The sequence below is a fragment of the Schistocerca americana genome, chromosome 8 (genome assembly GCF_021461395.2).
Source record: "Schistocerca americana isolate TAMUIC-IGC-003095 chromosome 8, iqSchAmer2.1, whole genome shotgun sequence".
Lineage (NCBI taxonomy): Eukaryota > Metazoa > Arthropoda > Insecta > Orthoptera > Acrididae > Schistocerca > Schistocerca americana.
Genome location: NC_060126.1, coordinates 36530786 through 36553869, shown reverse-complemented (window position 1 = coordinate 36553869; position 23084 = coordinate 36530786). Strand labels below are relative to the sequence as shown.

Genomic DNA, 23084 nt, shown 5'->3' with positions numbered 1-23084 from the left:
CGGGCACATGCTGCATGTCTTACTAACTTTAAAAATAAGAGCCAAAAATAGCTGAAATTAAAGCGTTTTGCACTATGACAGAATTTTACAATTGTTCCGACGCTGACAATGTTGAGTGTTTATGGAAAAAGTTCAAGGCAATCGTAAAATGCGTTTTAGAAAGGTACGTGCCGAGTAAAACTGTGAGAGACAGGAAAAACCCACCGTGGTACAACAACAAAGTTAGGAAACTACTGCGAAAGCAAAGAGAGCTTCACTCCAAGTTTAAACGCAGCCAAAACCTCTCAGACAAACAGAAGCTAAACGATGTCAAAGTTAGCGTAAGGAGGGCTATGCGTGAAGCGTTCAGTGAATTCGAAAGTAAAATTCTATGTACCGACTTGACAGAAAATCCTAGGAAGTTCTCGTCTTACGTTAAATCAGTAAGTGGCTCGAAACAGCATATCCAGACACTCCGGGATGATGATGGCATTGAAACAGAGGATGACACGCGTAAAGCTGAAATACTAAACACCTTTTTCCAAAACTGTTTCACAGAGGAAGACCGCACTGCAGTTCCTTCTCTAAATCTTCGCACAAACGAAAAAATGGCTGACACCGAAATAAGTGTCCAAGGAATAGAAAAGCAACTGGAATCACTCAATAGAGAAAAGTCCACTGGACCTGACGGGATACCAATTCGATTCTACACAGAGTACGCGAAAGAACTTGCCCCCCTTCTAACAGCCGTGTACCGCGAGTCTCTAGAGGAACGGAGGGTTCCAAATGATTGGAAAAGAGCACAGGTAGTCCCAGTCTTCCAGAAGGGTCGTCGAGCAGATGCGCAAAACTATAGACCTATATCTCTGACGTCGATCTGTTGTAGAATTTTAGAACATGTTCTTTGCTCGAGTATCATGCCGTTTTTGGAAATCCAGAATCTACTATGTAGGAATCAACATGGATTCCGGAAACAGCGATCGTGTGAGACCCAACTCGCTTTATTTGTTCATGAGGCCCAGAAAATATTAGATACAGGCTCCCAGGTAGATGCTATTTTTCTTGACTTCCGGAAGGCGTTCGATACAGTTCCGCACTGTCGCCTGATAAACAAAGTAAGAGCCTACGGAATATCAGACCAGCTGTGTGGCTGGATTGAAGAGTTTTTAGCCAACAGAACACAGCATGTTGTTATCAATGGAGAGACGTCTACAGACGTTAAAGTAACCTCTGGCGTGCCACAGGGGAGTGTTATGGGACCATTGCTTTTCACAATATATATAAATGACCTAGTAGATAGTGTCGGAAGTTCCATGCGGCTTTTCGCGGATGATGTTGTAGTATACAGAGAAGTTGCAGCATTAGAAAATTGTAGCGAAATGCAGGAAGATCTGCAGCGGGTAGGCACTTGGTGCAGGGAGTGGCAACTGTCCCTTAACATAGACAAATGTAATGTATTGCGAATACATAGAAAGAAGGATCATTTATTGTATGATTATATGATAGCGGAACAAACACTGGTAGCAGTTACTTCTGTAAAATATCTGGGAGTATGCGTGCGGAACGATTTGAAGTGGAATGATCATATAAAATTAATTGTTGGTAAGGCGGGTACCAGGTTGAGATTCATTGGGAGAGTGCTTAGAAAATGTAGTCCATCAACAAAGGAGGTGACTTACAAAACACTCGTTCGACCTATACTTGAGTTTTGCTCATCAGTGTGGGATCCGTACCAGATCGGTTTGACGGAGGAGATAGAGAAGATCCAAAGAAGAGCGGCGCGTTTCGTCACAGGGTTATTTGGTAACCGTGATAGCGTTACGGAGATGTTTAATAAACTCAAGTGGCAGACTCTGCAAGAGAGGCGCTCTGCATCGCGGTGTAGATTGCTCGCCAGGTTTCGAGAGGGTGCGTTTCTGGATGAGGTATCGAATATATTGCTTCCCCCTACTTATACCTCCCGAGGAGATCACGAATGTAAAATTAGAGAGATTAGAGCGTGCACGGAGGTTTTCAGACAGTCGTTCTTCCCGCGAACAATACGCGACTGGAACAGGAAAGGGAGGTAATGACAGTGGCACGTAAAGTGCCATCCGCCACACGCCGTTGGGTGGCTTGCGGAGTATAAATGTAGATGTAGATGTAGACCTGATTTACTAAATAACTCATAATCCTGTTTGTTAGTACTTTCTTTCCATGAGGAGTGTATCTTTTTTTCTATGTGCAGTACCATAGTGTATGATGTATGTTTCAAAACGTGTCAATCACACTTTATAAGCCCTCGTGTACTTTACTCATGGTGACATCACCTGCACACCAATGATTAAATGAATGAAAAAATAAATAGATTCGCCATTAAAACACCCACATTTGCATGCGTTCGAACCAAATTTGGAATCATTTCTTCCACTCCAATGTTGATAGCTAAAAGCGTGGCTTTGAAAGAAGGCCATAGCTTCTTTAGGTGATAAAAACCACTGTCTCTGCATTTTTTTGTTTGCTGTAGGAAACAAAAGGTAGTCGTTGCGTTATAGACTAGGGACATACGGACAACGAGATGTTAATTCGATGCTTCTTTCCCCGAAACAATTATTTGACATGCAGCGAGACGGTGAAGAGATGCGACGTTTCCGGCTGTTTCTCCGGAATTCATCGGTGACTTGCGGTAAACAAAATGTCCTATACAATACAGCTGTAATTCTATTCTTCGATCGTGTAAAGCAATGGTTGACATGTCCAGTGTAAACAAAGAAACAAGCGATCATTCTCTTGGAAGTGTTACACGAACGAACAACTTTTGTAGGTTTCGGTTCATCTTCGAAGGCCCAAAACAACTGAGTGCTACTTAGTCTCCGGCTCGTGCGAATGTACCCAGTTTCGTCTCGTGTAGCGATGTTCCATACGGACTTTGCATTCCCCCGGACATTTCAGGTGGTGTGAGGGGCCGTCTATCTTCCTATGATTAATATGACCGTCCTCTTCACTCATGTAGTGCCCAGCGTTCTGGTTTTTTTTCCAACAACAACCGATTTTATTTGCCCTTGGCGAAATTCATCGCTACAGAAGCACGACTGAGATGAAATTCTGCAGATCAGATTCCTGGAGACGACTGATCACGAAAAGTTGAATGAACCGATTCCAAGCATTGTCGTTCAGCCTTTACGAAAATCGTAAAAATTATTCAACGAAAACATGCAGTTGTAATTTCCACTTTCCGAGAGCACTGTTTCTTTAAACGCTCACTTTAAACAAAGTACTCTTTCAGTCTCCGAGGCGCTAGTGTTTTAGCACTGTTGTTGTTGTTGCCTTCCGCACAAACTGGTCTCGTGTAGCTCTGCATGCTGGTCTATGCTGTGCAAGCCACTTCAGCTGTGCATAACTACAGCCATCTGAACCTGCTTCCTGTATTCTAGCCTTCGTTCCCTCTACATATACCCGTCAGCCCCCCTCACCCTTGCCCCTTTCTCAGACTTACCACGATTTCCTGATGTCTCAGGATATGTTGCATCAACCGATCCCATCTTTTAGTCGGTCTGTGTCATAAATTTCTTTTTTCCTCACTACAGTTCAGCCCCCTCCTCATTAATTACTGGATCTACCGGTCTAACCTTCAGAATTTTCCTATAGCACCACGTTTCGAAAATTTATTTTCTGATGTGCTTGTCGTTCACATTTCACTTGCGTAGAGGACTACGCTCCAGACACATAGCCTCGGGAAGGACTTCCTACAGCTTATATTTACATTAGACGTTAGCTAATTAATTCACCTTTTTGAGAGAGTCTTTTCGTGCTGTAGCCAGTCCGCGTTTTAAATCCTCTCTTTTCTCCCAGTATCAATTATTTTGCTGCCCATATAGCAAAACTCATCTGGCACTCTTAATTTTTCATTTCATCATTATTTCTTTCAGCATTACGCGAAGTCATTCCACTACATTTCATTACCATTGTTTTAGCATTGTTGATGTTCATGTGTTTTCATAACACCATTGGTTCCGTTCAACTGCTCTTGCAAGTTCTTTGCTGTCTGACAGGATTACATCGGCAAACGTCCAAGCTTTTTTCTTGTCCCTAAATTTTAATTCCTTTAATTTGTGGGAAATGAGGTACCGGAGGCTTGGTAGCAGGACAGTGATACACCATGAGGATAAGATTTCCACACTAGTTATTGCTGAGCTCAATATACATAACTTGTGTTGTCGTTACAAGCGTACAGAGCATACTAAACCCTCCTTTCCTGCTGGGGCAACGATGTTCCTTCTCTCCCGTCAGATGAGTTACGCAGCGACAAATTCCTTCCTGAAATTTTTCTTTGGTTTCCGTTACTACTTGCTCAGTGTACACATTTAATAGCAATGAGGATAGACTACAAATCCGTATCATTCCCTTCTCGATCACTGTTTCCCTTAGATGTCGTTAGACTCTTATAACAGCAGTCTGGGTTTCGAACAAGCTGTTTGTATGACATTTTGCTACTTGTATTTCATCCCTGCTATCATCTGAATTTCAAATAGCGCATTCATTCAACGTTGTCAAAAGCCTTCTGTAAATCTACAAATGCTACGTATGTACGTTATCATTTCTTCAGCTTATCTTCTAAAATAAGTCGAAGGGTTAGTATAGCCTCGCGTGCTCCTGCATTGTTCTGTAACCCAAACTGATTTTCTCCGAAATTGGTAACTACCAGTTTTTCCATTACGTTTTAAATAATTTGTGTCAGCAATTTGTAACCATGACTTATTTTGAGATTCGAGAACAATCATCTACTTCCTTTTTCCTTTCTATACCAATGTTCTCAATTTGATTTACACTACTGGCCATTAAAATTGCTACACCAAGAAGAAATGCAGATCATAAACGGGTATTCATTGGACAAATATAAATTATTAGAACTGACATGTGATCACATTTTCACGCAATTTGGGTGCATAGATCCAGAGAAATCAGTACCCAGAACAACCACATCTGGCCGTAATAACGCCCTTGATACGCCTGGGCATTGAGTCAAACAGAGCTTTGATGGCGTGTACAGGTACAGCTGCCCATGCAGCTTCAACACGATACCACAGTTCTTCAAGAGTAGTGACTGGCGTATTGTGACGAGCCAGTTGCTCGGCTACCATTGACCAGACGTTTTCAATTGGTGAGAGATCTGGAGAATGTGCTGGCCAGGGCAGCAGTCGAACATTTTCTGCATCCAGAAAGGCTCGTACAGGACCTGCAACATGCGGTCGTGCATTATCTTGCTGAAATGTAGGGTTTCGCAGGAATCGAATGAAGGCTAGAACCTCGGGTCGTAACACATCTGAAAAGTAACGTCCACTGTCCAAAGTGCCGTCAGTGCTAACGAGAGGTGACTGAAACGTGTAACCAATGGCATCCCATACCATCACGCCGGGTGATACGCCAGTATGGCGATGACGAATACACGCTTCCAGTGTGCGTTCACCGCGATGTCGCCAAACACAGATGCGACCATCATGATGCTGTAAGCAGAACCTGGATTCATCCGAAAAAATGACGTTTTGCCATTCGTGCACCCAGGTTCGTCGTTGAGTACACCATCGCAGGCGCTCCTGTCAGTGATGCAGCGTCAAGCGTAAACGCAGCCACAGTCTCCGAGCTGATAGTCCATGCTGCTGCAAACGTCGTCGAACTGTTCGTGCAGATGGTTGTTGTCTTGCAAACGTCCCCATCTGTTGACTCATGGATCGAGACGTGACTGTACGATCCGTTACAGTCACGCGGATAATATGCCTGCATCTCGACTGCTAGTGATACGAGGCCGTTGGGATCCAGCATGGCGTTCCGTATTACCCTCCTGAATCCACCGATTCCATATTCTGCTAACAGTCATTGAATCTCTCCCTTTCAGCTTTCTGTATTTGATTAGGATTGATATCTGAGTTCTTGATATTCATACAGTTGGCTCTCTCTCTCTAAGTGTCCTATCTTTTTCCCTGCTTCTGCAGCGTTGCATTGTCCTCTAACTAATCCTCCTTAGCCATTTTGGACTCTCTACCTATCTCATATCGCAAGCATCTGTATTCCCGTTTGTTTGCTTCATTTGCTGATTTCTTATGTTGGGGACTGTACGCTCTTAGAATGGCAGTCTGTGTGAGGCAGATTTTCTATGATTTTTGGGTAACAAGTCTCTGAATATTTAGTGATGTAACATTGTTTAGTAGCGTCGTTTTTGAAGTGTCTGTCACTAGAGTTTCTTGACTATTGAGCCTTTTTCGTGTAGCATTCTTTTGAATGTTGGCTATCTTTCCCGTTGTTTCCACATCGTTGGCGTCCTTTTTCCAACAAAGAAGTCCAACAATCGACAGAATGAGGGTTTTAAAAGGGAACTTCTGCACTGACGAACCACAGTTCAGGATGATATTCGACCACCAGTAGTGTGCGTGCACTTGGCAGCGAAAGGGAGAGGTGCGAGGTTAGAGTCCCGGTCCAGTACACACTTTTGTCAACGCCCACTTAAGATGTCTGCTTGCTAGAGTTGAAAGTTCCTTGATGTCGCTCGTAACGCAGTGGGCTGTGGTACACTGTAGACAACGAGAATCTCAGAATCTAGTGATTTCTTTTGGCAGGAGATATGAATTGGTTATATTTGTTTCCGATACCAAGACCGCCAGGATAAATTTTACTGGTCTGGTCGTTAGGAGTCTTAGAGTTAGTTGCTGACTTTTGTATTTATTTGGTGAATACAGATATCTAGATGTAAATACAAATATCTAGATGTAGTGACAGTCTGATCTACCGCGCCCGAGGCCTAGGTTTAGGTGGACTGTGAGAGTGTGCGAAGCCAACGATACTCAGCACGAAAATACGTCTGCCATAATGGATTGATGTGTAGTATATCCCGAGACAGAAGGTTGTTGTCGCAATAACCAACTTGGATGTCTTATTTTCGAATTTGCGGAAAATTGCGACGATGTCATTAAACTATAGCGTAAAGGAAGAGAATACTAGCTATCTACACTACTGGCCATTAAATTTTCTACACCACAAAGATGACGTGCTACAGACATGAAATTTAACCGACAACAAGAAAATGCTGTGATATGCAAATGATTAGCTTTTCAGAACTTTCACACAAGGTTGGTGCCAGTGGCGACACCTAAAACGTGCTGACATGAGGAAAGTTTCCAGCCGATTTCTTATACACAAACGGCAGTTACCCGGCGTTGCGTGGTGAAACATTATTGTGATGCCTCGTGTAAGGAGGAGAAATGCGCACCATCACGTTTCCGACTTTGATAAAGGTCGGCTTGTAGCCTATCGCGATTGCGGTTTATCGTATCGCGACATTGCTGCTAGCGTTGGTCGAGATCCAATGACTGTTGGCAGGATATGGAATCGATGGGTTCAGGAGGGTAATATGGAATGCCGTGCTGGATCCCAACGGCCTCGTATCACTAGCAGTCGAGATGACAGGCATCTTATCCGTATGGCTGTAACGGATCGTACAGCCACGTCTCGATCCATGAGTCAACAGATGGGGACGTTTGCTAGGCAACAACCATCTGCACGATCAGTTCGACGACGTTAGCAGCAGCATGGACAATCAGCTCGGAGACCGTGGCTGCGCTTACCCTTGACGCTGCATCACAGACAGGAGCGCCTGCGATGATGTACTCAGCGACGAACATGGGTGCACGAATGGCAAAACGTCATTTTTTCGGATGAATCCAGGTTCTGCTTACAGCATCATGATGGTCGCATCCGTGTTTGGCGACATCGCGGTGATCGCACATTGGAAGCATGTATTCGTCATCGCCATACTGGCGTATCACCCCGGCGTGATGGTATGGGGTGCCATTGCTTACACGTCTCGGTCATCTCTTGTTGCCATTGACGGCACTTTGAACAGTGGACGTTACATTCCAGATGTGTTACGACCCGTGGCTCTACCCTTCATTCGATCCCTGCAGAACCCTACATTTCAGCAGGATAATGCACGACCGCATGTTGCAGGTCCTGTACGGGCCTTTCTGGATACAGAAAATGTTCGACTGCTGCCCTGGGCAGCACATTCTCCAGATCTCTCACCAATTGAAAATGTCTGGTCAGTGGTGGCCGAGCAAATGGCTCGTCACAATACGCCAGTCACTACTCTTGATGTACTGTGGTATCGTGTTGAAACTGCATGGGCAGCTGTACCTCTACATGCTATTCAAGCTCTATTTGACTCAATGTCCAGGCATATCAAGGCCGTTATTACGGCCAAAGGTGGTTGTTCTGGGTACTGATTTCTCAGGATCTATTCACCCAAATTGCGTGAAAATGTAATCACATGTCAGTTCTAGTATAACATATTTGTCCAATGAATAGCCGTTTATCATTTGCATTTCTTCTTGGTGTAGCAATTTTAATGGCCAGTAGTGTATATTTACAAACAGAGAAAATTACGTATGATTGGCTACTTCCGACTCAGGATTCGTCCTATACAGTTCTCGTAGTTCATCACTCAAGTTGTTACCAATCTTGGGAAGCAACACCACAGCCTCCGACCTCTACCGCGGTGTTAATCTGCCAAGGTGTTTCATTGCAGCACTCTTCAGCTACATATGTCTGGCGTCACGCGCTTCTACCTTTAATGGCTGTGCAGTGAGTTTTGGCAGTGCTGCCTGGCAGCACTGGCTCATGGTCAGTCGCGTAGTCGAACAATGGGGCATCCCCAGGCAGCTACGAAACTTTGTCTGCCAGGTCATTATTTTACACACGGCGCGCCAGGAGGGCAGGTCAATATTCGGGGTCCCATTGTAACGTTTTCCTTCAGCGTAACAGTTGGCGCAAGTTTTAATGTTACGAAAAAAATGGTTCAAATGGCTCTGAGCACTATGGGACTTAACTTCTGAGGTCATCAGTCACCTAGAACTTAAACCTAACTAACCTAAGGACATGACACACATCCATGCCCGAGGCAGGATTCTAACCTGCGACCGTAGCGGTCGCGCGGCTCCAGACTGTAGCGCCTAGAACCGCTCGGCCACTCCGGCCGGCTTTAATGTTACGGAAATTCTGTTTGATACAACGATCTGTCCCTCATCAGAGCGTATCTCTTACAGAGTGTATCTCTTGCAGAGAATCTCTAATAACCTGACCACCTTTTGTAGACTCTTAGAACATGTTCTGAGCTCGAACGTAGCAAAGTATCTAGACGGAAGGACATCCTCCACGCCAACCAGCATGGATTTCGAAAACAATGGCCACGTGAAACCCAACGCGCACTTCTTTCACGTGACATTCTGAAAGCTGTGGATCGAGGTGGTCAAGAAGATTCACTATTTCTTGTCTTCCGGAAAGCTTATTAATGAAGGTACGGTCCTGTGAAGTATCAAACGAGATCTGTGACTTGGCTGAGGGTCTCTTGGTAGGGAGGACGCAGCATATTGACTTGGATGGAGAGTGCAGAACCTATATATGACTCAGATGTGCCCTAGGCAAGTATTCTGATACCCTTGTTTTTCGTGTTGTAACCTCAGACTTGTTGCAGGTGATGCAGTGTAATAAAGTATAATGAGGTACTGTCTGACAGAAGGTGCACAATTATTTAGTCAGATTTCGATAAGATCTCAAAACGGTACAAATATGACAATTTGGTTTAAATGTTCAGAAATGTAAATTTGTTGCCTCCAAGAAAACGAAATATACGTACTGTCATGCGATTACAACATCAGTGACTGACAATTAGGATCAGTCAACTTATACAAATAACTAAGCGGGCTATCGCTTCAAAATAGAAGCCACCTACTGGACAAAGTCTGAAGAAGAAGGATTAATAGATGAATCCGAGAATGTACTACAGTGTCCTAGGTACCGCCGTCACAGGGATCTCAAAGACGAAATGAGACTAATTACAGGGCAGACAGGAGCGTTTAAGCATCACCTTTCCTCCATCTGAATGGAAGGGCAAGAAGTCCTAATAACTGGCATAGTGACAAGTGCCCTCTCGTATGCTGTCGGTGTTTGGATGCAGTTAAAGCATTACAGCACATAACCTACTGGCAGGCGTAATTATTACACGTACATAGTGTAATATTTAGGGGTAATAAATGCCAACAACACTAGAAGTAAACAAATGAACAATATGAAGAACCGTTATTAGGTTCTTAAAAGAAAATAAGTACTTTACATCTTTATCTTTACATTATGATGATACGAACATGTCAAGCACCGGTCACCGGAAAGGGGCGGAGAAGAGAAAGAGAGAGAGACAGAAAGGGGGGAGGGAAGGAGAGAGAGAGAGAGAGAGAGAGAGAGAGAGAGAGAGAGAGAGAGAGAGAGAAACATCTACGATCTTACGATTTCCAGCACTCTTTAAAAACACAATAAAGTTAGCCTCGCCAGATTATGAAAATGAATAAATTGAAAATCGAAGTAGTTTGGATTTATTGACGCTTTATAAATCCGGTGCCATCTGAATGCCTCCCATTAATTTATCCCTAGCAGTTTGTTTTCACGTCCACAAACTCGTTTGTAACTCTGGCTATATATTTACAAGTGTTTGTCAGCAAGTCTGTAACTCGAATGCCAATCAATGAATGGAGGGGAGATACGGTTTACTCAATAGAATCGAATAAGACTCATTAACCTAGATGTTGGTACTCTCTCGGTGGTATAGTATATCTGCTGCTGTATTACTTCCCCCCTTCACGTCGATATAAATTTTTGCTTACCTGCACAGATCTTCCTCTCTCCTTGACTGTCAGCATCGGATATCAGAACCTACAGCAGCTATTCCAGCCGGGAAGTGCTTGAAGAACTTATTAGAGAGAGCGGATAAGGTTACAGACAAGTAACAGATAGGCAGAAATTCAACATGTTACGGTACATTAACTCAATAAAACAAAATAAATCCGAGGTATCTTTTAAAGTGTGCGTCCTCGACGGCGAATGCTCATCAGAGGCGAGTGTATCGTGAGGAGTGTCCCAAGATAGCATGATATGGGCGCTCTTATTGTCCGTATCCACAAATGACCTGACAGACAACGTGAGCAAGTATCTGTGGCTGTTCGCTGATGGCACTATAGTGTACGAGACGATGTCTTCGTTGAGTGACTTCAGGAGGATATGAGATGACTTAGAGAAAATTTCTAGATGGTGTGATGAATAGCAGCTTATTCTAATGTACAAAAAAGCAAGTTAATGCAGATGAGAAGGAAAAGCAATCGTGTAATTTTCGAATACAGCACGTCGATTAGATATCTAGGCGTAACGTTGCAAAGCGATATTAAATGCAACGAGCATTTAAGCATGGTAGTAGGAAAGGCGAATGGTAGGCTCCGGTTTATCGGGCGGATTGTAGGAAGGTGTAGCTCTTCTGCAAAGGAGACCGCATTTACAACATTGGTGAAAGCCATTCCTGAATACTTCTCGAATGTTTGGGGCCCCCACCAGATCGAAATAAAGGAAGCCATCGAAGCAATTCGCAGGTGTGCTGCTAGATTTTTTGCCGGTAGATTCGATGAACATATATTACGGAGACCTTGGTGGGCAAACGATGTTCTTCTCGCGAAACACTATTGAGAAAACTTAGACAATCGGCATTTCAGGCTCACTGCAGAGCGCTTATACTGCCGCCAACACACACGTCGCTTAAAGACCACGAAGATAAGAGTAATTAGAGCTCTTATGGAGGCATATAGATAGTCGTTTTCCCCTATCTGTGTTTTCGAGTGGGACAGGAAAGGAAATGACTAGTCGTGGTACAATGTACGCATCGCCATGCACCATACGATGACTTGCAGAGTATATAGATAGATGTAGATGACCACCAGTCCACAACTGCGTGTCATCAATAATCATAGCCTGTTCCTACGGAAAAAAGAATTTGTGTAAATAAGAATTAATATAATTACTTCTGTGTGATTAAAATTTAATATTTTCCTATGTAAACACTCTGACATTTTTGTATCTTCTGTACAAATAATTTCTGTAAGTCACACATCATGTTTTCGTGTTTGCGACATTCCGTTATCACCTGAAGATGGCATAAAAAGCCCATAGCCAGTTCGTGACCAAATAAATACAATTTTTCTGAACATAAGAAATTTTTCTTTTTAATATTAAGAATATTAGTGATAATGAAGTACTTTTCTCTGCCATTCTATGTGTGTTGTGGGAGCAGCTTACGATACACTATGTCATGTCCAGCATTCTGTAATAGGCAACGGATCGAAATGTATCAAAGTCGGTTTAGCACCTGACACAGACCTTGAAGTCGTGGCAGAAAAGAAAACAAAATGTATGGCGTTGTACACAGCTATTGTCATCTCTGCTTAGCTGTGTTACATCGAAAAAATGTTGAATGAAACTGCTTGCAAAGCTATAAAACAAGAAAGCTCTGTTGCGAAAGTATGTGGGATATAGTCTTCTTCCAATACAGGGAATGAAACTTTACACAGGTCTGTGGGAATGACTTTGATCACTGGCCACCTGCTCCAACGAATCAACACGTGTATATTTAATTGGATCACAACATATGATCGATGCCGACACAAACATTGTACTTGTTTTCGATATACCGGAAGAGACATGGTAAAAGCTCAGAGTTCTGACGTTAGTGAAGTGCTATTACAGTGCATGGTATGGAGCTTAAAAGTTTGGTTGCATATTTCGATGCTTTTCTTTGCTGGATGGTAAAAAATAACGAGGGGGCGGGGAGAAACGGGAAGGGAGAGGGACGTTTGGGTGCTGGGTGACAGACATGAATGCATCCTGAGATGCAGATGTCCTTTGGGTGGCAGTGCTTGTACATAGTTTGGAAACACACCACAAAATCCACATTCTTCTTCCAGTTCCCGTATGATGAGAAGTCTTCTTATTTTTCCCACTAAGAAACACCACCATAACTGATCATAATGTCTTTTCTACTGCCTCATGTTGTAGGAGAAAGCTTCGTTTGGTGCTGGCCTTACACATTGTACAATGTTGGTGGAGCTACAACAACATCTTCCCATTTCCACCAAGCGGTAAAAATATGCTCATTTCACATTAGCTCAGCTCATCCCGTTTCTCCGCAGGATGCAGAAGGTGGTAGATATATAGCGCTCTCCGACTTGTGTTTAGTTCCGACTTAAATTGGGATGATCACATGGACGAAGCTGCAGTGAGGGAAGGCAAGACTGAGGAACGCTTACAAGGTGTAGGGGGACTGTCTAAAGCCACGCTGAATTTTGCTGTGGCAGATAGGTTTGTGAAAGGTGACTCGTTTCGAGATATGAGAGCGACATGAATATGATTCACCAGTGGCTGTAATCATTTCTACCAGAGAGTGTAGCACTATAGATCTTAAACTCGAGTGTGTTGGTCATAGGATTTCTTACATTTCTTACGACTTCAATCTAAAGCTGCATTTTTAGGTGTTTCCTCACATAGCACACCATGTACTGTATGTGATCATTCTCAACCAACATCCTCCCTCTCCTATAACCTTGTGGATATATCGCAGATCCTCTGTTATACTGTCTGCATGAGATCGAGATAAAATGCGTTACAAATACTATTTGTTAGCGGCACGTGTGAGTTGTAAATATCTGCTTAGTAGCACGTTCCTGAGCTGAATCACTTTGTAAATTCGGTGAGAAGGGTGAATTATTACGAGCTTACACCGGTGGCAATGTGGTACAACTTTCGGTACGTCAGTACACACACCAGTGATCACCGTCTATTTTAATGTTGCAGTATTTGTGTGGAGGACCACTTCATTCAGAAGCAACACCATTCCTCGATTTATAAGGCATGTATAATTTCCAGAATTTTCGAATCAAGAACAGCTGCCAACATGAGTAACGTAAAAGTAGATGCTTACATACTCCGAGGATATCTACTAATGTTGCTTCACTACTCCCTCACTTAAGAAAACAAGTCTTCCGGACCAGACTGTATATCAGTTAGGTTCCTTTCAGGGTATGCTGATACAATAGCTGGATACTTAATAATCATATATAACCGTTCGCTCGACGAAAGATCAATACCCCAATATTAAAGAAAGGTAGTAGGAGTAACCCACTAAATGACAGGCCCATATTGTTAAGATCGCCATGCAGCAGAATTTTGGAACATATATTGTGTTCCAACATTATGAATTACCCCGAAGAAAACGCTCTATTGACACAGTCAACATGGATTTAGAAAACATTGTTCTTGTGAAACCAACTAGCTCTTTACTCACACGAAGTATTGAGTGCTATTGATAAGAGGTTTCAAATTGATTCCGTATTTCTAGATTTACAGAAGGCTTTTGACACTATCCCACACAAGTGGCTTGTAGTGAAATTGCGTGCTTATGGAATATCGTCTCACTTGAGCGAGTGGATTTGTGATTTCCTGTGGCCGAGCGGGTCTAGGCGCTACAGTCTGGAGCCGTGCGACCGCTACGGTCGCAGGTTCGAATCCTGCCTCGGGCATGGATGTGTGTGATGTCCTTAGGTTAGTTAGGTTTCAGTAGTTCTAAGTTCTAGGGGACTGATGACCTCAGATGTCAAGTCCCATAGTGCTCAGAGCCATTTGAACCATTTTTTGGTTATTTCCTGTCAGAGAGGCCACAGTTCGTAGTAACTGACGGGAAGTCAGAAGTGATTCCTGGCGTTCCCCAAGATAGCGTTATACGCCCTTCGCAGTTTCTCATCTGTATAAACGATTTACGAGACAAACTGGGCAGCCGTCTTAGGTTGTTTGCAGATGACGCTGTCGTTTATCGACTAGTAAAGTCACCAGAAAATCAAAACAAATTGCGAAACGATTTAGAAAAGATATCTGTATGGTGCGGAAATTGGCAATTGATCCTAAGTAACGAAAATTGTGAAGTCATCCACATGAGTCTAAAAGGAATCCGTTAAACTTCGGTTACACGATAAATCAGTCAAATCAAAGGCCGTAAATACCTAGAAATTACAATTACGAACAACTTAAATTGGAAGGAACACTTTGAAAATGTTCAGGGGAAGGCTAACCAAAAACTGCGTTTTATTGGCAGGACACTTGGAAAATGTAACAGACCTACTGAGGAGACTGCCTACACTACACTCGCTCGTCCTCTTTTAGAATACTGCTGCGCGGTGTGGGATCGCTACCAGATAGGATTGATGGGGTACGTCGAGAAACCTCAAAGAAGGGCAGCACGTTTTGTACTATCGCGGAATAGGGGGGAGAGTGTCACTGAAATGATATAGAATTTGGGGTGGACATCATTAAAACGAAGGCATTTTTCGTTGTGGCGGAATCTTCTCACGAAATTTCAATCAGCAACTTTCTCCTCCGAATGCGAAAATATTTTGATGACGCCGACCTACATAATGAGAAATGGTCATCACAATAAAGTAAGAGAAATCAGAGCTCACACCGAGAAATATAGGTGTTCGTTTTTTTCCGTGCGCTGTATGAGACTGGAATAATAGAGAATTACTGAAAAGGAGGCTCCATGAACCCTCTGCCAGGCACTTAAATGTGATTAGCAGAGTATCCTTGTAGATGTTGATGCAGATGTAGACGTAGACGAATACGCGACGACGCCTGATTTCAAATTGGACTACCGTCGATTACTCATAACAGACCACTCTAACAAGCTACAATTCCTCTTTTTACCTTTCTTCTCGTTTTCCACAGTGAAATACGTCTAGCAGTCACCTGTATGCTACAAATGGATCTTTTATCAGCCTACAACCACATCGTCGTGAATTCGTATATACATTCATTGTTGCCGATGTGCTATACTTGAGTGTTGAAGCAGATTTGTTATAGTTTGACAGCCTCTTCCCAGATCTTCGGCTTACTCACTTTAAAACACAATTGTATAGTCTTGGACACCTGTACCACGCCGACCGAGCTGTTGCTCTCCTGAAATCAGTTGTCCATTGCCTTCTTCAGCACCGACAAAACACTCAACGGTAAACGGCATTGTGGTGTGCACGGCTTCATCTGCGTCCACACAATCTCGAGACGGCAAAGCAAGAGTTTTCTTTCTTGGTAGCACAAGGATTGTGTCGCCCTTCAGAAAGCAGTTGGGCCTCGTTACTATGTAGTCAAAAGTATCCGGACATCCCCCAAAACATACGTTTTTCATATTAGGTGCCAAGTTCTCCATATCAGCGACCTCAGTAGTCATGAGACATCGTGGTAGGACAGAATGGGGTGCTCCACAGAGCCCACGGACTTCGAACATGGTTAGGGTATTAGGTGTCACTTGTGTCACCCACCTGACGATGAAGAGGAAGCTGCCAAAAAGGTTCGACAATGCGACTAAAGCTGTAAAACACTCCTAAGGCTCAGAAGCAACCAGTGCAACTCTCCGTATATCAGTGCCAGATTCATCTGAATCGTCAACGGAGACCTGTTTTGACGATGAAGTTGTAAAGTTAAATGCAGTTATTCGTGTCAAGAAAAAGCGTGTGGAGTATCGAATGTGCAGATCACTAGGCTTTGTGCAAAACGATTATGGAATAAGGAAAGCGCCTATCATTTTGAGTACAGACGGTAACAGAAACTGTATCAGAAGGATCAAGTGAAGAAGGACAAACGAATTTTGAAGACTGTAGGATCCCGATATTTTAAAAAAAGCCCTTGACTTGTTAAGCCAGATTAGCATGCCATCTTCAAGATGGAAAGACGAAAATAGACTGCTTGTGCTAAGTTTATTAAATTACAGCACGCATGCATGCAGGTTTTGTCAGTATGTTTTATGTTTCTGACAGTGCATACATTACATAGGTGTGTGGAAGGCATACAAATAAAATGTGGGATAATGGACAATACGTCCCACCCTTACAGCAGAAAGTACAGCATTTACTGGATACTGATAAACTAGTGCATATGTCGTTCATCGAAAACTGTCTAATGGCAAACTTAACATATGACAGCACTTCTGACAGTGTTATTGGCTTTGAGGACTTGGCGTTTATATTCACAGTATATTTCTCCCACTATTTGGCAGTTCCTCGTCCCACTTAGAATAATATGAAGCTGAAGGTCGTACTTCCTTCTGAACGTAGAGGTCTGTTCTTCTTACTTGTGGATCTGTGTGTTTATATTCCGTTGATATGAACGTGGTAAGCTGCAGTTCCATCCAACGTCACAAGTGTTTCTTCACGGATGTGTTGTAACTTGCCACTGGATTCATGATTTTTATCCCTACTAGCACTTAGTTTAGAATCATTTTTAGAAGCATCTATGTCTTCTGATATTACACAAACTCTTTTTTGTGTTAGCAGAAGAGCCAACACCGTGTTACGAGTGGAGGCCGAAATGCACGCGTTGTAGCTCACGCAGGCTGGCGTGAGGAGGGAAGAACTATACTGACGTGAGGTCTGGAACATGACAAGGAATGAGAATTCAGAAAGCGAACATAATTAGTATGATACTTAACTTTAATCCATTAATGATGAACGTCGCTCTTGACGGTACATGAGTCACAATATTATCAGTTCAGAATACATTCTTGAAGATAGTACTTACTGTAACTGAATATGCCACCTTGCTAGGTCGTAGCAAATGACGTAGCTGAAGGCTATGCTAAACTGTCGTCTCTGCAAATGAGAGCGTATGTAGACAGTGAACCATCGCTAGCAAAGTCGGCTGTACAACTGGAGCGAGTGCTAGGGAGTCTCTCTAGACTAGACCTGCCGTGTGGCGGTCGGTCCGCAATCACCGATAGTGGCGACACGCGAGTCCGACGTATACTAAGGGCCCGCGGCCGATTTAAAGGCTACCACCTAGCTAGTGTGGTGTCTGGCGGTGACACCACGTTCCTCCCCCGCAAATCGGTGGACCGCTGTGGTATAAGGCCTCCGCCCGCCGTGGGGAGGACCCCATGTTGACGTATGCGACGAGGTGTGGAGCCTAACAACAGGCGAGCCTGTGCCACCCGCACCCTGCCATTCGGACCACGGGGAGCTAGGAGACGCCTGAAAACCTACTCCACCGTGCACGCCAACATGCGGTGTATGCGCCCGTAAAGAGACAGGAGGGGCCGAAGGGTCGACCTCCATCGGGCCGGGGCACCCGACGGGAGAAGACGACATATGGACCGGAGCGGGCAAGAGTTCCATGTCGGAGGACAATTGGTCACGGGGAGCGATCGGCGGCACGTAACCCAGGGGGGCGCCCGGCGGCTGCAGCGACGCGTCCACTGCGGGTATCGCCGGTGGGAGAACAGGCGGCGGCGGCGGCGCGTCGCCTTGAGGCAAAATGGAAGGCAGCGTCGGTAACACCTGGGGCTGAGGCGAGCCAGTAGATGGGTCCCCAGGGCGCTGACCGGACGGCACCGTCGCTGAAAGCAGACGGCGAGCGGCAGATCCCGTGCGACGACAGAGGCGCAGCTGATTGAGATGCCGGCGCACCTCACCAGAGGCCCCCAAAACCAGATACATAGCGCGGCCGAGGCAGCGAAGAACGCGCCCTTCGAGCCAACGCCGTGAACCTCGGTAGTGGCGGTAGTAGACAACGCCGCCCGGGGCAAAAGCAGGTGTCTGCCGCTGCACAGGAACCTGATGCGGCGGATGTAGCAAAGACATCAAGGTGCGGTGATGGCAACTGTGGAGTAACTCAGCCAGCGAGCGACCATCTCGGGGCTGAGAGCGATACGAGGACAAAAAGGGCAATAACGCATCCTCCCTAGAATGCGACTCTTTCAACTTCAACATCTGTGACTTGAAAGTCCTGACCAATCGTTCAGCGGCACAGTTGGACTGTGGCGAAAACGGCGCGGACGTCAGATGTTGAATACCATTGGCCTTGCAGAATGACTGAAATTCTGCAGACATGAATTGTGGGCCATTGTCGGAATCAATTGTCTGTGGAAGACCTTCAATGCAAAAGATAGCAGATAACACTTGGATGGTGGCAGGTGATGTCGTGGAAGACAGCTGGACAACAAAAGGAAAATTACTGAACGAATCTATCACAACCAACCATCGAACATTCCAGAATGGACCAGCAAAATCGATGTGTAAGCGTTGCCAATGGAAAGTGGCTTTTGGCCATACAAAGAATTTCCGCGGTGGTGCTGATTGTTGTTCGGCACACACCATGCAAGAAGAGCACATATTCGTAATCGCGGCATCGATTCCGAACCAAGTACAGTGCTGACGAGCAAGTTGTTTTGTTCTCACCATACCCCAATGTCCTTGGTGGAGAAGCTTGAAGACAGAGGACTGTAACGAATGTGGGACCACGACCCTGGACTGATCATTATCAGAACGCAACAGCAAAACACAACGGCGAACAAAAAGTCTCTCCTTGTGAGCAAAAAATCGGCAAACCAACAGGTCCCCGATTCGGGACTTTGACACGGGCCATTGGGGTACTGCGAGAGGAAAACAGACCAGCGAATGAATCTGTGCGCTGTACCTGGAGGTACAGGCTTGTTCGGATGGAAAAGCGATGTCAAAGGTTTGTGGTCTGTGATTATCGGTAAGTGACGACCATGAAACTTTGTAACACCAAATACGAGAGCCAATGCTTCTTTCTCGATCTGTGAATAATTTCTTTCCGTGGACGAGAGCAATTTGGACGCAAAGGCAACAGGGCTATCGTGCGAACCATCTTTGTGCGCAAGCACAGCACCAATCCCGGAATCCGATGCATCCGCCATCAACAAAAGGGGCTTCTGGGGATCGAATGGCGTAAGGCAAGTTTTGGAAAGCAACGCCGATTTCAACCGGCGAAAGGCGCGTTTGCATTCCATCGTCCAGATGAACGGAACACCTTTACGGTGTAAGCGATGAAGCAGAGCTGAAATGGAAGAGGCTTGCAGCACATATCTGTGATAATAATTGCTTTTTCCCATCACACACTGCAGCTGCTTCAAATTCTGCGGCGAAAGCAAGTCTCATATGGCACGGAGGTGCGTGGGACTGGGATGTATGCCTTGGGCATTGAGTGCATGTCCCAGGTATGGAAAGTCACTAGCAAAAAACACACGTTTGTCCTTCCGTAAGCGAAGACATTATGTTGCAAGACCTGAAATAATGTTCTGAGATTGGCTAAATGTTCTTCTTCTGTCTTTCCGGAGATCACAATATCGTCCAGATAGTTTGCTGCAGTAGGGACTGACGCACAAACAGTTTGTAGATATTGCTGAAACAATGCAGGGGCGGATGCACACCCGAATGGCAGTCGTTTGAATTGATACAACCCAAGATGCGTGTTAACCACCAAAATGCGCTGGGATTCTTTGTCCACCGGTATTTGCAAGTACGCATCTGCTAGGTCCAACTTCGAAAAATATGTGCCGGAGCACAGTTTGTCAAAAAGATCTTCTGGGCGGGGTAAAGGGAAAGCTGCAATCACTAGTTGTGGATTCACTGTTTCCTTGAAGTCCACACAAAGTCTCAATTTTTCAGAAGGTTTTGGCAAAATTACTAAGGGTGATGCCCAGAGAGAATTCTGCACACATTCAATTACACCTTGTGATTCCAAATCGTGTAATGTTTTTGCGACCTCATCTCGCAATGCGTGGGGAACATTGCGCGCTCTGAAAAATTTCAGTTGCGCGCTTACTTTCAGTTCCAAATGTGCTTTGTAGTTCTTAGCGCAACCGAGGTCCGGTGCAAAAAGGTCTGCAAATTCTTCCCATAGACGAGAAACACTGTCTGAAGGCACAGTCTGGTTCACTGATAGGACCCGATTTACTATAAACAAGTTAAACAACTGAAATGAATCGAAACCAAGTTCACTGCAGAAGAAGAATGAAGGACGTAAAATGATACAAGTTTTGTTTGTCCTTTGTATGTTGCAAGAAGGCTGCACTGTCCCAACACAGGGATCTCTTGACCTGAATAGCTAGTTAACTTAACATTTGCGGCACACAACGGAGGTGTTCCCAGCAGTTTGTAAGTGTCTCGATTGATCAGTGAAACTGCAGCTCCGCTATCGAGATGGAATTGTATCACTTTGCCGTTTATGTCCAGGTCTACAAAAAGTTTATTGTCCTGCTGATGACAAGAACGACTGTCGTGTGCAACGTGAACAGACACTGGTACAAAATCACTTATGACCTGACGGGAGTTCCGGCGATGTTGACACACGCTATTTGTGAGATGAACACAGTCACTGTTAGAGAGAGTGACACTGGGCGGAGTGGAATGAACGACATGAATTTCCATGGATGGAGTTTCACGAGCCTGAGTATCCTTGGTTCGATTCCAACTCCAGCGCAAAGCAAAGGGCCTGGAATGGTTTTGAGTTTCCGATCTGAGCTTTTTCTGCCAAACACTCTGAACATGTCTTTTTTTATTACAGTAAAATCAAATAGCTTGGCGTGACGGGCAATCCTCACGCGAATGTTTAGTAGTGCTCCGCGGGGATGATTTGAGCACTGCATTTGCTTGCCGGCGCGGCGCACATGGCTGAGAGCCTGGCGGCAGCGGCGCGGCTGGGTGCGAGGGCTGTTTACTGCTCCGTGCAGCTCGCCTGGTGGGACGGTTAACCTGACACATGGCTGGCGAAGTTGCAAATGATTCCTGAGCAAAGTCAAGTGTGTCCTGCCGATCCAATATCTCCATCACTTGTTGAAGGGAGGGATTTAAAGGCTACCACCTAGCTAGTGTGGTGTCTGGCGGTGACGCCACACTCGTGGAGGGAAAAAAAAAAAATTCAAATATTTTAAGACAGGTATGCAAAACAAACAATACGCTTACGACGCATCTGACGTTCTCCTTTCTCGCCGCTTGGAGGGCTAGTGTCGCTCCAGCTGTCAAACGGAAACAACTTTTACGGCAGTGTCACGACTGTTATGTTAGACTGAGGTCCGGCTGAGTGTGCAAATGTTCTCTCGTCTAGAGGATGCCATTTAATTCGCGAGCACGAGAGACGTAACGAACGAGTGGCGGCTGTCCGATTTGCATGCGCGACGGTGGGGAGGACGCGTCGTGCTCGACCCATGTGGTTCGCGGTTGGCGAAATCGCAAAACGATACAGAATCGTCCGTCGAGTAGCAGCAGCTAGCTCGCACTGGTGTCTCTCTGTGTGCTGCGCGCCCGTCGGCGCCTCATTGTTGCCTTGCTTAGGCCTAACGGTACTTCTGCGCGGGGGCGCGCGCGAACGAATATCAGCCCGTTGATCGTGTCGTCTACCAATTACTGTCCGAAGCTGCCACAATTTTTTGTTTCCCATAGTTGATCGCTGTTTCTAGTAACCGACTGTAAAACTTCAAAGATATGACCATAGCCATTACGCAAAGCGTTAAAAGCACCAGTGCTTGTAGACCGTCTGGTTTCAGAGAGAGTCTTCAGAACTTTGTTTCCACCTAGAACTTCCGTCAAACTTTTCCATCACTTTGTTCGAACCCGAAACAGAATTTTTGGACAAACTGGAAGTTTGCTACTGGTTCTGAACCACATCCAACCGACTGAACACTTACTAGTCCACAGCTCGTGGTCGTGCGGCAGTGTTCTCGCTTCCCGCGCCCGGGTTCCCGGGTTCGGTTCCCGGCGGGGTCAGGGATTTTCTCTGCCTCGTGATGACTGGGTGTTGTGTGATGTCCTTAGGTTAGTTAGGTGTAAGTAGTTCTAAGTTCTGGGGGACTGATGACCATAGATGTTAAGTCCCATAGTGCTCAGAGCCATTTGAACCATTTTTTTTGAACACTTACTAAATTCAGCGAATGTGCGGCACATGGGACAAAAATAGCAAGTTCACATTTTTCTTTTAGTCTTGCCTGAAGACCAGAATACTTTCGAACCATCTTTGCTACATTATCATAGTTCTATCCACGACAATCCATTGTTGAAATGTCAAGTCTATCCAAAAAATTAAAAACAGTGTTTGTTGTATTTTGTGCCCCATGCTCTTCCATGGAAAAAAATTGTAAAAATCTCTCAACAAGCTGATCGTCTTTTAGGTAACGAATGACGAAAATCAAATGGTCAACATGGGAGAGATCTGGTGAGGAATCCATGTTTATTGAGTAGTATTTACCTGCTTTTGATTCAATGACAATCGTCGTTAACACTGTATGTCCCATTACATTGATAAATTCATTACAGTATTCGCAGACAAATGTTATGTATTTCTTTTTACGCGATTGCTGTAGTTTTCTATGTGATTAGCAAAAAATGGTCAAATTCTTTTATTAATTCTAAGCATCCCACATAATTTCCGTT

The 23084-nt window shown here is 44.7% G+C and overlaps 1 protein-coding gene across 3 annotated transcripts in view; it reads left to right on the top strand.

Moving 5' to 3' along the window:
* Positions 1-23084, top strand: part of LOC124544947 (carbohydrate sulfotransferase 8-like) — a 118473-nt gene that overhangs the window by 655 nt on the left and 94734 nt on the right. The gene's annotated exons all lie outside the window — the stretch shown is intronic.